Source organism: Ornithorhynchus anatinus, chromosome X1 (genome assembly GCF_004115215.2).
Source record: "Ornithorhynchus anatinus isolate Pmale09 chromosome X1, mOrnAna1.pri.v4, whole genome shotgun sequence".
Taxonomy (NCBI): Eukaryota; Metazoa; Chordata; class Mammalia; order Monotremata; family Ornithorhynchidae; genus Ornithorhynchus; species Ornithorhynchus anatinus.
In genome coordinates, this window is record NC_041749.1 from 90,880,003 (window position 1) to 90,895,143 (window position 15,141).

Here is a 15,141-nt window from a genome sequence, read left to right on the forward strand (position 1 = left end):
AAATCTTAGAGAAGAAGGTTTGTAGGGAAGAAAAAAAAGCACATAGAAAATAAACTTACATGAAATAAAATGGCATGGTCTCTTGTTTGTCTCCCCACCCTACCATTTGGCCAGGATTCTTTTAGAAACTTGATTTCATGGCTGGTTACTTTACTAGCTGAAAGTGGGTTACCTAATGTGAATTTTTTTTTCTCTTGTGGGTTCAATTTTACAGGGCTGCTGATAGTTGACTGTAGGTTGTAAACACCTCCTTTAGGTGGGGAAGAAGGCGAATAGAGTAGTGTGGTGTATCAAAGCCCATCACTATATTAAATACTGCAGTGTGGCTCAGTGGAAAGAGCCCGGGCTTGGGAGTCAGAGGTTGTGGGTTCTAATGCCGGCTCCGCCGCTTGCCAGCTGTGTGACTTTGGGCAAGTCACTTAACTTCTCTGTGCCTCAGTTACCTCATCTGTAAAATGGGGATTAAGACTGTGAGCCCCACGTGGGACAACCTGATCACCTTGTATCCCCCCAGCGCTTAGGACAGTGCTTTGCACATAGTAAGCGCTTAACAAATACCACCATTATTATCATTAACTCCTCTGTTGTATTCTTGTTTTAGTGTTCTCTCACAATCGCAGTAATAGTATTTGAACACCCACTGGTTGTGTGCACTGTACTAAGCACTTGGGAAATACAAAACAAGCAAGTGACACATTCCCTGACCACGAGACGTTTACCACTCTAATGGGGGAGATGGTCACGAAACTTTACAAATAGAGAAATTAAAGGAGTTAATTGAGTAGCATATATACAAGAGTGCTCAGGATTGGTATCAGTCCATAAGTGCTGGAGATTGCTGGAGAGTTTGCACAGTTTGAGGTGCTGGGAACTAATTGGGAAAAGCTTGTTATAGGGGTTGGAATTTCTAGAGAGTCAGTCAGTGTGGGGAACACAATGTGGGGTGGCCTGTTGGATTTGCGGAGGGAGGGAGGGAGTTCCGGCCTGGGGGAGCAGTAAGGGTGAGGGGACAAAGGAAGGCAGAAAAGGCCAAAGTGAGGTGTGGTAGGTAGGTAGGTTAGCTTGAAAGGATCGAAGAGAGTGAGCTGGAGAATAATGGGTGAAGAGAACGAATATGAAAAGTGCGGGGAGGGGAGTTGGGCTAAGAGTCTAGAAGCCGAGCATTAGGAATTTTTGTGTGATTTGGAGGGATGCGGGAAGCCGATGGACGATTTTGAGGAGTGGAGAGAGGAATGCTGAGCGCTGCTCCCCGAGATCTGTTGGCAGCATGCAGAGGCTGGAGGCAGGGAAATCAGCAAGGACGTATGACTAGAGTTTAGACCGTAGTGGTAGATGGGTGGAGAGGAAGAACCCAGATCTGGAAGATCTTTTGTAGAAAAAGCTGGCAGCATATGGTGGTGGATTGAAGGTGAAACGGCTAGGAGTCCAGTATGATGCTGAGGTGGTGGGCTTCTGTCATGGGGAAGGTGGTGGTGTTAGCAACGTTAGATGGAAAAATTAGGAGGAGTAGGCTTTGGGGAGGGGTGCGCGGGGGGGGGGAGAGCAGATAATAAATAGTTGTTTTTTTGTGGATCGTCGTTTAGCTCTCTGGTTGTGCACTCCGAGCAGCATACTTTTGTTCTTTGGGTTAGGCATACATGGGCCCCCTACTCAGCTGCTGTGCAGATTGGGTGGATGGCATTTGTGTCTTGCACTGAAGGTTCAGGACAAATTGTTATACAAAGAGGGTCAGTACATATCGACTACAAAATACTGTACTGACAAAACTTACCATTGCTAGGACAGAGTATTATCATTGATTATTTTTATCATTCAGAGAAGACTGGCAGTTTAAGTGCTGGAATGTCTGGACTCAAGTGAGCATCGATACAAAGTTTATGGTTTGGTCAGGGGCCAACAGTGCTTATTAAAAATGCAGATAGAATCGGGGAAGACTGTTACCCCCATCACTGCAGTTAAGTCTCCATTATAGTAGGGAGTGCTTACTTGTATTTGGATAAAAGAGCAAACTCAGCCTTAGGTTCCATTGAGTTTTTAAGCATTCAGGCTAAGGCTAGGAGTTTGCATGAACACCTGCAGAAGGGCTTGGAGGACACTAAGGCCAACCAAGGTTTGGTAGGTTCAAGCATCTGACTCAGCGGTGCAATGTTATCACGATTGGCAAGTCCGTGAGCGCAAACACAGAAGGTGCTGCTGCCTTTAAACTAGCATTGGCAAAACTAATAGTGGAGAGAGGTTAACAGACCTCAGCTGGGGTTCCGTGTGGATGAAAAAGGTGTGTCACAGAAAAGAAGGTCCCTTTGTGGCATTCTTTTCCACAGAAGAAAAGACGACGTAAGAGTTCATGGTATTGAAGGATTGCTTGATACTGTTGATTGGAGGCAGAGCAGCTGGGTATTTTAAGCTAAAAACATTATCGTTATGAGACCTCCAGGGCTCTTAAAGTTTGCAAAAAATCTTTCCCTGCTCAGGAAAGCTCTTAGGAAAGCCTGGATAACACACATAATGCTTGAAAACTGGTTCGCTTCTTATTTTTGTCTAGTTGTCAAAGTGTAGTGGGTCAAAAAATAACCTTGCCTACAAGGCTGTGCTGCTCCTTGACATTGCCCAGACCATCCAGCCATCCTTGAAGATCTTAGTCAGCATGTTCAAGTTATCTTCCTCCAAACCCCACCTGTGTTCTGCGGACCACGGACCAGGCTATCGTACAAGTTTCTTAGGTTGGCTGAATCTTTGATCGGGCAGTCGGAGCAACTGCCGGCAAGAGTGCTCTTACGCTCACCGTTTTTGGATGGGCTACGATATCAGGCGTGCAAGTAGGTAGGATGAGATCGCCTCCAAAGTCACAAATGGGGTGTGGTGAAGGTCGTTGCAGAATTGTGTGCCAGATTTTCCAAGGCTTTGACCAGACAGACCATCAAAAAGAGCATCATCCTTGGAAAGAGATGTGGCATGAATGACCTAGAACCATCTGACAATGGTGATGAATCTCATGAAGAAAAACTGTTGGCTAGCTTGGGTCAGCAGAGAGCTTTGGCGGAAGATGCCGCAGCCAGGACCGTAACCACAGTGCACGTGGGACTAGCAATTGAACTTTTGGAAGAAGTGTAGTTTTTCCCCGCCCCTCCCCAAGAAGGTGATCTTAGTACGGACCAAAACTTCATGGTCATCAGAGCTTTGCACAGTACGGCACACGGCTACAAAGAACCACGTGCTGGAAAGAACAAGGCCACGTAACAAATGACCCTTGAGAGCTTTCTGTTCAGATCCAAATCTGGCATCTGCCACAGATTCGATCACTGCAGCACCTTTAACTTTAGGAGCTTCTAGGTGCCCTGTTTCAGACGACGACATCCCCACTGACATGACCCTTGAGACTGAAGAGAAACAACCAGTAAGTGAGGAGAGCAGCCCTGGAAGTACTTAGATGTTTCTGTTTTATGTGTACCTAAGTTAACATTTAATTGCTTAACTTCACATTTTTTTTTTATTGGCACATATTTACATTTCATCTTATGTAAGTTTTAATAGTTAGCTTTACTTTGTTTTTTGGATCACTTTATAGATTTATATTGTTTTGGTCAATGTTTTTGATCTCAGGAAGGCATTGATGCACACCTCATTTTTCCTATGGGAAACTGCTTTGTTAAGCGCCCCCTCACTTAACATTTTATTGTCCTGGAACCAATTAAGAGTGCTAAATGGGGTGTAGCAGTAAATAAGGAGTTGTAATATGATTTCCTCTTCACAGAAGTAGAAGCTTCTGCTCATTGGTAGTGGTTTTTTAACTTGAGTGAAGAATTTGTCTATTTTAGTATTGAACAACAAGCAGCCTTCCTCATAAAACACCTTGTAGCCCACTAACTCCTTCTGAACTCGTGCACACCTTGGAACTTCCCTCTCCCATAAGGGGATAGTCTTCATCTTTTCAAGTTGATCTGCTTTCTTGAAAACTGATGCAAGAGTTAAACAACCCGAAATCTTAGCCGGCGGTGGAGAAACCATAACTTCATCTGTTTGCAAAGATGCATTCGATTGTTGAAGCTTAACGAGGTCCTCACTGGATGATTGTTCTGAACGAGATGCAAGTAACTCATCGACATCCTCTTCACCCATTTCTAAATTGCTGCCTTCCAAAGTGAACAACTTCTGTGACTAGCTGTTGAGGGGAGTCTCTTCGGCACCTTGAAAATCTGACACAAACTGTGGCCAGAGCTTCCGTCACAGTCCATTCACTGTTGATTGTTTAATCTCTGCCCAGGTCTGGAGGGGGTGAGGAGGGATTTATGTGCCGGTAGCACTTGGCTGGACAATGGGTTCCGTTGGACATATGCATGAGGGAAAAAGACATCTACTAATGCAGGTCGTGTCTCTGGGTTGCAGTTTATTGTGGGGTGGTTGTAGCCCGGGGTATGCCTCTGGAGATGAACTCTACCTCAGCCCTAGTCTGCAGTTCATTTTCAGCTGTTCTGCTGGTTGGGGCCAATGAGACCGGACTTTCCTGTCCAGGTAGGTGGCCCGCCATGCCCCCACCCCTCCCACGCCCCCCTTAACCAGGGTTTCACCCAGGCCCCAACCAGCAGACCCACTTCTCAATCTACAACTGAAGACAAATCTCCAGTTCTCTCATTCTACCTTCTCTCCTGAATCAAGGTAGGTTCCTTCTCTCCGACTCCTATCCTTTTCTCTCCTCTGTCCACCCTTCTCCCTCAATCTCTCTGCCAGGTTGGGGGGAGGGAAGAGACAGTGCTGGCTTCTTTCCCTCCCCTACTTGACCCCCACATGAATAGTGAGGGCCGGCCACTACCCTGATTTCAGAGCAGTACAAAACGAAACCAAAGAAACTTGAATCTGAAGTGTTTGGGTCCCAGCCTCCTCTGAATAATAAAGAGACCTGGGTTCTTAGGTCCCATTGTAGGTAACCCACCACAAGGGACCTGGAGCTGCCGGGAGCAGGGGAATGCCTGAGGCCCCCTTTCTGACTCTGCAGGGGGAGAGTCCTTGGGAGCCTGTTACCTGATTCAGAAAGGGAATTCAGGTGACCTCTTGTTCTTCCTCATACCTGGACCTGCCTGCTATCTAGGGCTCCAGGGAATGGGACTGTAAGCCTGTCAAAGGGCAGGGACTGTATCTGTTACCGATTTGTACATTCCAAGTGCTTAGTACAGTGCTCTGCACATAGTAAGCGCTCAGTAAATACTATTGAATAATAGAGCCCCATTTTTGCCCCCTGAGGTTGGTTCTTTCTCGTTCAGAAATGGGACTTAGGCATTCCTGCACTCACCTGCAGCTTTGGACTCCAACAGGAGGTGAGTTAAAAATAATCCCCCCATGCATGAGATCTGAGCAACTGGATCTGGTTGGGTTGGCACAGATCCAACCTGATTGGATTCTGATTATCCCTTTCGGTTTGCTATTTTGGTCCACAGCAAGGTGTTTGGAGGGACGCCTAAATAGGCCTGAGCCGGTCCAAACCAGAAGACAATAGTATTTATTAGTGCCCCAGTACCCGTTCTGTGAGCCCCTGCATCTTGCAGCAGTTGCCACGAGGGCTACTGAACCGTATCTGACAAATGCCGGGTGCCGCAGTACATTACAGAACTGAGAGCCAGCCTGGGGGTGGGGAGGGGGGAGTCCAGGAGAGGAAAGGCAAAAAGGCCAGTAAAATATTGGGCTGAGAGGAGCCTGGCTCAACAGCTTCACACTTCTGAACCTTGGAGAGACTGGGCCATGGGATGTTGTGGCAAGGCTGGCTACTGTTCATCCTCCCCAAAACCTCCTTGGACTACGCGTGCGCTCTCTCTCTCTCTCTGCAGCCATTCTGACACTCCTCAGAAAGCCCTGATGTGAGTGCAGAAGTTTCTGATAGAGTGTTGTTTGGTTATGTTACCATAGAAGGTATAGGGCCTTCCCTTTGTGGTGCCCCTCCACCCTCTCTAGTGGCCAGTGTTAGGAAAGATTTCATGTCCCCAAAATGCACTGCATCCTTATCAAGATGTCAGGCTCCCCTCTCCTCCCTCTCCCCCACCCCCTCAAAAAATGAGGGTGCCATCCAAGCCTAGCCGGATGGGCTTCTCCAACCTGGTCAGTTGGGCTCAGGGCCTGTAGGCTGACCCAATCTTGTGCAAGATTCTATTTGAAGGTCAAAGCTGTTGTCAACTGTGATTTGAAATAAGATTCTTGGGAAATGTTCAAATTCTTTTCCTTGATCTTTGCCATATGTACACAAGTGACTTGTGGATGCAGCAACCAGAAATGTTCCTAAACATTATTTCCCCCACCCCCAATATTCTGCCTTGATAGACAAGAGCAGTGGAAAAAATGAGCACAACCCGACCTCCAGTGAGTACAATGGAAACCACAAGGAAGGGGTCTCAGTAATTCCTCAGTCTTCTGGCAGGATTTTGATTTACTGCTGGGTCTTTGTCGGAGGCTAACAGCTGCCAGAGCAGTATCGAAGGAGTAGATATGACTTTTTTTCTCCCACTCTGGGACTACTTATCTTGCTGTCCCCCAAATATACTTGAGAACTTGCACCCCGGCCCTACTTTCCCGCTACACCCACAACTATTCAGCTTGCCCCCGTCGTCCTCTCCTCTTTCTCACCCCCATTTCTACATTCTCCCCCCGACCCCTCAAAGTTCAGCACACTCTCACTGCCATCTCCCTTGACCACCTTGACTATCTCCCCTACGTCCCTGGATTTTGCCTCCATTCCCGCAAGATAGCACCCTCAACTTCCTCTCCCCAATCTCACTCATCCCATTTTCATTCTCAAGCCCTACCTGTCTCTAAGCCTTCTCTTGTCCTCCACCTTCTAGTTAATAATAATAATAATAATAATGATGGTATTTGTTAACGCTTACTATATGCCAAGCACTGTTCTAAGCACTGGGGGAGATACAAGTTTATCAAGTTGTCCCAAGTGGGGCTCACAGTCGTAATCCCCATTTTACAGATGAGGTAACTGAGGCACAGAGAAGTTAAGTGACTTGCCCAAAGTCACACAGCTGACAAGTGGCAGAGCCGGGATTAGAACCCACAACTTCTGACTCCAAAGCCAGTGCTCTTTCCACTAAGCCACACTGCTTCTCTAGTTCTAACCCAGTTCCTTCTCTTCGATGCCCATCCTCCATTCCAGTTGTGCCCTCTGTCCCTTAACTCTCATAAGCTCGTGGTGGGCAGGGAATGTGTCCATTTATTGTCGTATTGTACTCTCCCAAGTGCTTAGTACAGTGTTCTGCTCACAGTAAGCACTCAATAAATCTGATTGAATGAGTGAATCTGCCCTAGTGGCCCCTCAGTCACCGCAATTGGCCTATTCCACTTTCCCTGATTGAATTCTGCCTTCCAGTATGTCACTCACCCCTCCTGTGTCGCTCCGCATAACTAAGCCGTTACTCAAAACTCACCCCCTCCTTGGCCCATGGGGATTTTCAACTAATATTAAAGAAGGCTTTGTTGATGCAGGCTTTAGCCAAGTCCATGGTGTCGAGAGTAAAGTAGCCCAGGCTTAAAATGACAACTGCCTGATATATTGTAATAAAAATTGAAACTACAACCTGTTTTTTCAGGCTACTGATGCTCACTGCCATCAGAGGTACCATCACTATGACATTGGTAAGTGTGAAAAAGGCTGGTGAAAATTTTTGTGGCTTGACAGATTTTTTTTTTTAATTTTTCTTTTTGAACCTTTTTGCTAGGTTGTACTCTCAGCTTTCCCCAGAAAGGTTTGGCTAAAGAAGCTACAAAAGACAAATGAGAAATAGAAGGAAAAGTCCATTTACCAAAGGCAAATAGGCTAGAAATAGTAGAAAAATTCATTTTATCCTTTGTGTAGAGGAATTGTATTTAACACCATTCCAATCTGTACTTTCAGCTTTTCCAACAAATATAGTGGTAAACATATTGTGTGCATCGTTTGTGAACTGTAAACATACTTGTTACTTGGGCTTTCTGTTTACTGGTATTGATATTTGTTATGAAAATGTATGCCAATTCAAGAATTCTGGTGTATTTACTGGTAATACCTCAGATTCCTGAAAATCTCTTTTACACATTTCCAGCACACTTCTGAAAGTTCACTCCTGGAAACCCAAAGCAGAACTTCCACCCAACTGAGTAAATTCCTTGGACATACGACCTGCTGGGAAAGTGGTTTCTTATGCAAAAGGGGCCCCACAAGATGGATTTAGGTACGAACTGCTTTAGAATTTCCTTCGACTTGAATTACTGGAGAAAACTTAAAAAAAAAAAGGCAAAACACCCCAAAACACTGTGCCTTGCCGCCTCGTGGAGAGGAGGCTCCACAATCCTGAAAATATTCTACCCCAGCCTCAGAAGCAATTGGAATACAGGTGCTCAATTCAACCTACTCTGTGCTTGAAGACTTAACGGTACCTGGAAAGCCTGCCAATGCCTCAGGACCCAAGATACTGGGGTCAGGTTGGCCCAAGCCAAACCCAGGCAGACTCGGGCCATGCTCAGACTGCTCTCTAGCCCCTCACAATCCTCCTTCCCTGAGCAGAGGGAGGAGGGAGGGTGCCAGAAAGGAGGCTGCAGCATTGCCGAATCAGCGGTCTGTGCCCAACCGCAAGAACTATACAATCTTACCCCACGATACAATCTGATTATGTTCCTCGATATGGTTGTATCGTGGGGTACGTGTTCCCCCTAGACTTGCATGCTGCTATAAAGTAGGACCCATTTCTGAACCTCTGGGAAAGCACTATAAAAATTTTCACGTCCTAGTTACGGTAATGGTAAGCATCACTGAACTGCTGTTTGTCTTTTTTACTGTTGAATTCAAAGCATATTGTTGCAAGATTGAATAAATGAGGAGTTCTGATGCGATCGAGTCCTGTTTAATTCAAAGCATAACCTCATAGTGTGAAAGGAATCAGCAGTTAGATGACTGAGTCTGTGCAGGAGGCTACAGAAATAGAAGCTTATGTTGACTGGTGGTGGTTCTTCAATTTGAGTGAATTTGTCCAGTTTAGCATCGAGCAGCAAGCAGCCTTCTTGATTAAAAAAAACACGTTACAGTCCACCAACTCCTCCTGTATACCTTTGGAACTCATCTCTCTGTTAGGAGCTTCATTTATATTTAAAAATGCACCTGCATTCCTGGCAATTGATACAAAAACCTTTTTTTAATATCAAAATCTTAGCTGATGATTGACAAACTGTAACCCCTTCGTTTCCTTTGGCGTTTTGTAATGATGCACTGGGTTGGCAATGTTTTGGGTCCTCATTGCATTGGATGATCGCTTGGAATGAGATGCAGATAACTCATGGATATCTGGACCGTCCATTCCTAAATGGTGGCCTCCTCAGTTGAACAATTTCTGTGGTTAGCGGCTCAAGGGTCTTCTTAGATGCCTTGAAAACCTGAAACAAACTGGACAGAGCTTCCTCCCAGATGCATTTACTTCTGACTGCTTAATCTGTGTTCTGGTGTGGAGGGAGGCAGGATTGACTTACCTATAACCCTTGGTCAGATGAGTGCCTGGGGCTTGACATCAGACAATCCAGGTTGGATATCTGGGGCGGTTGTGATCCATGGTTATAGCCTGGAGTGTCTGTATTGTGGTATGGTTGTAAACTGGGGTATGCCTGTAGTTTGAAACAATTTTTTAGGGTTTTTTTTAATGGTATTTGTTAAGTGCTTATTATGTGCCAGGCATTGTACTGTGTGCTGGGGTAGAGACAAGCTAATCATGTTGGGCACAATCCATGTCCCACATGGGCTCACAGGTTTAATCCCCATTTTACAGTTGAGGGAACTGAGGCCCAGAGAGGTAAAATGACTTGCCCAAGTTCACACAGCAGATAAGAAGCAGCATGGCCTAGTGGATAATAATGTTGGTATTTGTTAAGTGCTTTCTATGTGCAGAGCACTGTTCTAAGCACTGGGGGAGATACAGGGTCATGAGATTGTCCCACATGAGGCTCACAGTCTTCATCCCCATTTTCCAGATGAGGGAACTGAGGCCCAGAGAAGTGAAGTGACTTGCCCACAGTCACACAGCTGACAAGAGTTGCAGGCCTGGGAATTGGAAGGACCTGGGTTCTAATCCCGACTGCCACTTGCCTACTGTGTGACCTTAGGCAAGTCATAGCTTCTCTGGACCTCACAGTTCCCTCATCTATAAAATGGGGTTCAGTACCTGTTCTCCCTCCTACTTAGTCATATTTATCTAGCACTTACAGTGTGCAGAGCACTGTACTAAGCGCTTGGGAACGTACATTACAGCAATAAACTGACATGTTCCCTGCCCACAAAGAGCTTACAGTCTAGAAGGTCATGCTCTGTGACCTTGGGCAAAGAAGCAGCGTGGCTCACTGGAAAGAGCACGGGCTTTGGAGTCAGAGGTCATGGGTTCGAACCCCGGCTCTACCACTTGTCAGCTGTGTGACTTTGGGCAAGTCACTTAACTTCTCGGTGCCTCAGTTACCTCATCTGTAAAATGGGGATTAAGACTGTGAGCCCCACGTGGGACAACCTGATTCCCCTGTGTCTACCCCAGCGCTTAGAACAGTGCTTGGCACATAGTAAGCGCTTAACAAATACCAACATTATTATTATTATTACTTCACTTCTCTGTGCCTCAGTTACCTCATCAGTAAAATGGGGTTGAGACTGTGAGCCCCACAAGGGACAGGGACTGTGTCCAACTCTGCTTGTGTCCGCCCCAGCGTTTAGTATAGTGCCTGGCACACAGTGGGTGCTTAACAAAAACCATCCTACTCTACAGTGTGAGCCCTGTGTGCAACCTGATGATCTTCTGTCTACCCCAGCGCCAGCAACATCACAGCTAGCACCTGGGCTGAGGCCCAGATTTCAGGCCCAGAAATTAGAAAAGCTAGCTTTTCCTGGAAAAGTCAGTGCCATTGTCAGATACTGAACGGAGATTAAAAAGGCAGCTGAACCTCCGACTGTCCACAATCAAGCAATAAACCTGTCACCAGATTACTGATACCGCTTCATCTGAGCTCTGTAAACCAACAGGGTCCTCCCGTCGAGGAAGAAGAATTCCCCAAGGCTCTTGGCTTGCAAAAGGACAAATCAATATTTTCAAACCAACAGACTATTCTCGCACTGTTTAATTTCCGTAGTCTTGATCAGAAATGCACACACTGTGCTGGAAGAAAAAACATTACAAAGTCACTGTTTGTTCTTGTGCTACATTTGCACTCAGTACAGCTCTGTCGGGAATTTTTATGCCATCAGAACCTACCTGGATTTGACCCCCAATTGTACCAGGTATTTTAACTGCTCTCTCTGCTACCTTGAGCCAGTTTCCTTATACTGCCCAGTTCAATCCACAGTGGTGTTTGAGCTCACTGTGCGGAGCACTGCTCTAAGCAGTTGGGAGAGTACTGTACAATAGAGTTGGTAGACGCAATCCCTGCCCACAAGGAGCTAACCCCGGGCTTGGAAGTCAGAGGTCGTGGGTTCTAATCCCGGCTCAGCCACTTGTTTGCTGTGTGACCTTGGGCAAGTCACTCAGCTTCTCTGTGCCTCAGTTACCTCATCTGTATAATGGGGATTAAGACTGTGAGCCCCACGTGGGACAACCTGATTACCTTGTATCTACCCCATTGCTTAGAACGGTGCTTGGCACATAGTAAGCGCTTAACAAATACCATCATTCTTATTTTTACAAGGGGGGACAGACATTAAAATAAGGATACGTGCATTTGTGCGTACTATCAAGAGCTTAAAGGGTCCAGATCCAAGTGCATGGATGGTGCAGAAGGGAGAGAGGGTAAGGGAAAATGAGGGCTTAGGGAAAGTCTCTTGGAAGAGATGGGATTTTTAGTAAGGTTTTTAAGACGGGGAGAGTGGCGGACAATTCATTCGTGGACATCTTAACAGAAGCAATTAAAAGAAGAGGCATATGCTTTAGAATTTAGGCCCGTAGTGATTGAGACAAAAGTAGAATGACACTGTTATGGATCTTTATGAAAGTGATTGTCTTCTGTTTGACTGATAAAAGATGTAGGAGCTACTGTACAATTTTCTGTTTAAGATGTTAAAGCAAAACAGTTTTTCATTCACTCATTGTCGTATTTATTGAGCATTTACTGTGTGCAAAGCACTGTACTAAGAACTTGGGAAATATCAGTTCATTTAGTAATATTTATTGAGCGCTTACTGTGTGCAGAGCACTGTACTGAGCTCTGGGGAAAGTACAATACAGCAGACACATTCCTTGCTCATGACAAGCTTACAATCTAGAGGGGGATACAGATGTTAATATAAATTTTCAGGGGAGCAGACTGTATTTCTGTGATCCCTCTTTATTCTCAGTAAATTGGTCACTGAACACTTAGAGGTGTTCCAAATTCTGGCCTGATGACAGCCTAGAACTTTACGCCAACTGAAATTCAGGAACCCAGCCCTGCCTAGACAGGTCGAAACCCAACTTGAGTTAAGCCCCAGAAGTGTGGACTCTTACCTTTCCTGAAACCTAGAAAGGGCCCCAGTCTCGCTTTCCGCACCATCATGGCTGACCCTCTTATTGGGTCTTGAGGTCCGTGGCAGAAGAGATGCCGTGAAATTGCTGTCCCCTTGGTGTCCTAGGTGTCCTTAGGGACTTGCTGTCCACCAAGAGAAGCCACGTGGCTTTGTGGAAAGAGCACAGGCTTGGGGGTCAGAGGACGTGGCTTCTAATCCCTGCTCCACCACTTGTCTGTTGTGTGACCTTGGGCAAGTCACTTTGCTTCTCTGTGCCTCAGTCACCTCATCTGTAAAATGGGGATTAAAACTGCGAGCCCCACGTGGGACAACCTGGCTACCTTGTATCTGACCCAGTGCTTAGAACAGTGCTTGGCATATAGTAAGCACGTAGCAAATACCATACTTATTGTTACTGGAGGAGGCCCTAAATGGGGGCACTCGAGTCACACCTGCTCACCCCTGATCCCCTCTCCCCAACACCATCCTTCTGTGATTTTTTTTTTTGAAGTTTCACTCCCCTACAGTGTCATGCTAGAGTGTATTTAGTTTACCCTCTGACATAGCTTGGCAAGGATTGTTTAAGTAATCAGCTGTAAGTTTTGCAGGGTTGAAAGTTTGAGCATATGGTTCCAAGGAAGTGTGTGTGAAGTGTACTAAATGTCACCTACAAAGGTAGCCACAATATAGCCCATTTTGCTCAAAGAAAAATTGGACTAAAGTCATCACTTTGACAACCAAAGCTTGGTCAGTCATCCAGGGCTTAGAACATGGCTTGGCACATAGTAAGTGTTTAACAAATACCATCATCATCATCGCCTGATCCTCAAAGAAGCATCTTGAATAGCACTTTGGATAGTAATGTGTGATTATGCTCCCCTGACTAGATTAAAAATGAAACTAAGAATTTAGAAATCCCTCTGTCTAGTAAGGTCAGACACACCTTTTTCCTGCAAGAGGTGGAGATGAGTAGTGCTGTCTCATGAGGTAGTCTTTTGATTGACCTTTTAGCTAAAACGTGAATTTAATGAAATCACAAACATAAATAGTGCTCCTTTTCATTTGAATGCATTAACTTGGAAAATCTTCTATACTTTGAAGCATGTAGTGGTTGTCATAGTCATAATTACTGGTGTTTTTATGTGGACTTTGGAATCATAGAACTTTTTTTTTGCTCATGGATGAGATTCTCTGAATAGCTTCATTGACCAGTTGTGGGAAGAAGCAATTTATTCAGGGACCCGGCAAGTTAAAGTAGAGCCTGAGAGAAGCCCATTAGAACTCATAAGCTTCCTTTCCAGCACTCTAAAAACATGAATCTCTTTGTCTTTTAAGAATGGGTACCATGCATACTTTGGGATGGGAAACAACCTTTTGTTGCCGCTGCTGAGATGGGTTAAAATATTGTTTCTGAATGATCTATTGTTTAGGTCATATGTAATAACCAGGGAGATTTAATTATTTCTGCTTGCTCAGGAAGGGTGGGGGGAAAGTTAATATTGGAAAATACAGTAGTTTGCTAAGCATTAGAAAAAGCAGGGGCATGGGTTCATTTTAGCCGGTGGTTTTCATCCTTAGGATAAGGGATTAATAGAAATTTTGTCATAAATATTTGGAAACAGGAATAAATATAATTTAATTTAGTCTTTTTGCACCAAATATTGTGTAGTAGCTTGACTGGATAAAGCAGTCACTGTAAACCGGAGGATACTTGAAATTGTACATTCTGTTTCATGACCATCTAATCTATTTTGTTCTGTTGTGACCATTAGGATGCCCCTCCCTCGACCTATTGTCCGGCGTTTGGTCCTTTTATGTGGCGGTAGCGGTGAAATTTAACAGTGAATGCAAGCAATAGATGAGGCCCCTAAAACTGTGAAATCATACTTGCTCATTCCCTTGGGAGGAAACTGGTCGTGGCAAAAGGGAGTGTTGCAGACCAGTAAGGGGATAGAATTTTGATCCTTGAACTAGAGGAATTTCCACTTCTGGCGGATGGCAGCTGTACCACATTGCCGGTGACGTGCTGTGCTTTGTTGGCTTAGGAAGCTGCCGCGATCTTAGAGCTGATGTCTCCTTTCCTGAAAATGGGTACCCAGCTGCTGCCCTTTTGAACTGGAAACATTCTTACTGAAACTGGGTGTTGTCCCCATCTCCCATTATCACAAACCAAATCTGAAGGTCCACCTCCCTCCTTCAGATCCCCAGCTGAGGTACTGCTGAGTCGCCAGAGCTGTGTGGCGAAGCAGCAGTGACTGGAGACTCACTCTCCGCAGGTGAGCAAGCTTTCCCCCGGCAGGTGCCCTAGTAGCAAGCATCCCCCATTTACTTCCACTCGAGCTGCTGGGCCGGAGGCAGGCCAGGCCTTGGATTTCCAGCCCTTGCAGGGCTGCCTCACAGCTCTCCGTCTCGCGCTGTCTCCATCTAAACTGAAGGCGCTCCGGAGCTTAGGATTTCAAAGAGGAAAAACCTATTGAGCAACCGATGTCCCCCGGGTAATAGTGCACTACTGGTAATTGTCAGTTGGTCATGTTTTACCGTAAGCTCCAATTCCAGTTAATAGGGTACTTCATACCATATGTTTTCATTTCCCTGAAAACATTCCACTGTGTGAACTTCCCTCTTCCAACTTGAGTCTCCTGTCTTAAGCTGCACGACTCCAGGAAGAGAACTTGCTT

The 15,141-nt window shown here is 45.6% G+C and overlaps 1 protein-coding gene across 4 annotated transcripts in view; it reads left to right on the top strand.

Moving 5' to 3' along the window:
• ARIH2 (ariadne RBR E3 ubiquitin protein ligase 2) overlaps nt 1-15,141 on the top strand; it is a 72,527-nt gene that overhangs the window by 11,882 nt on the left and 45,504 nt on the right. The window contains exon 1 of one of the 4 annotated variants that reach the window (XM_029051608.2): nt 8,079-8,195. The exons of the other annotated variants lie outside the window; for them this stretch is intronic. The gene's annotated coding sequence lies outside the window, so the exon portion shown is untranslated. Of the gene's footprint in view, nt 1-8,078; nt 8,196-15,141 lie in introns of those variants that run through there. 4 annotated transcript variants of the gene reach the window in all.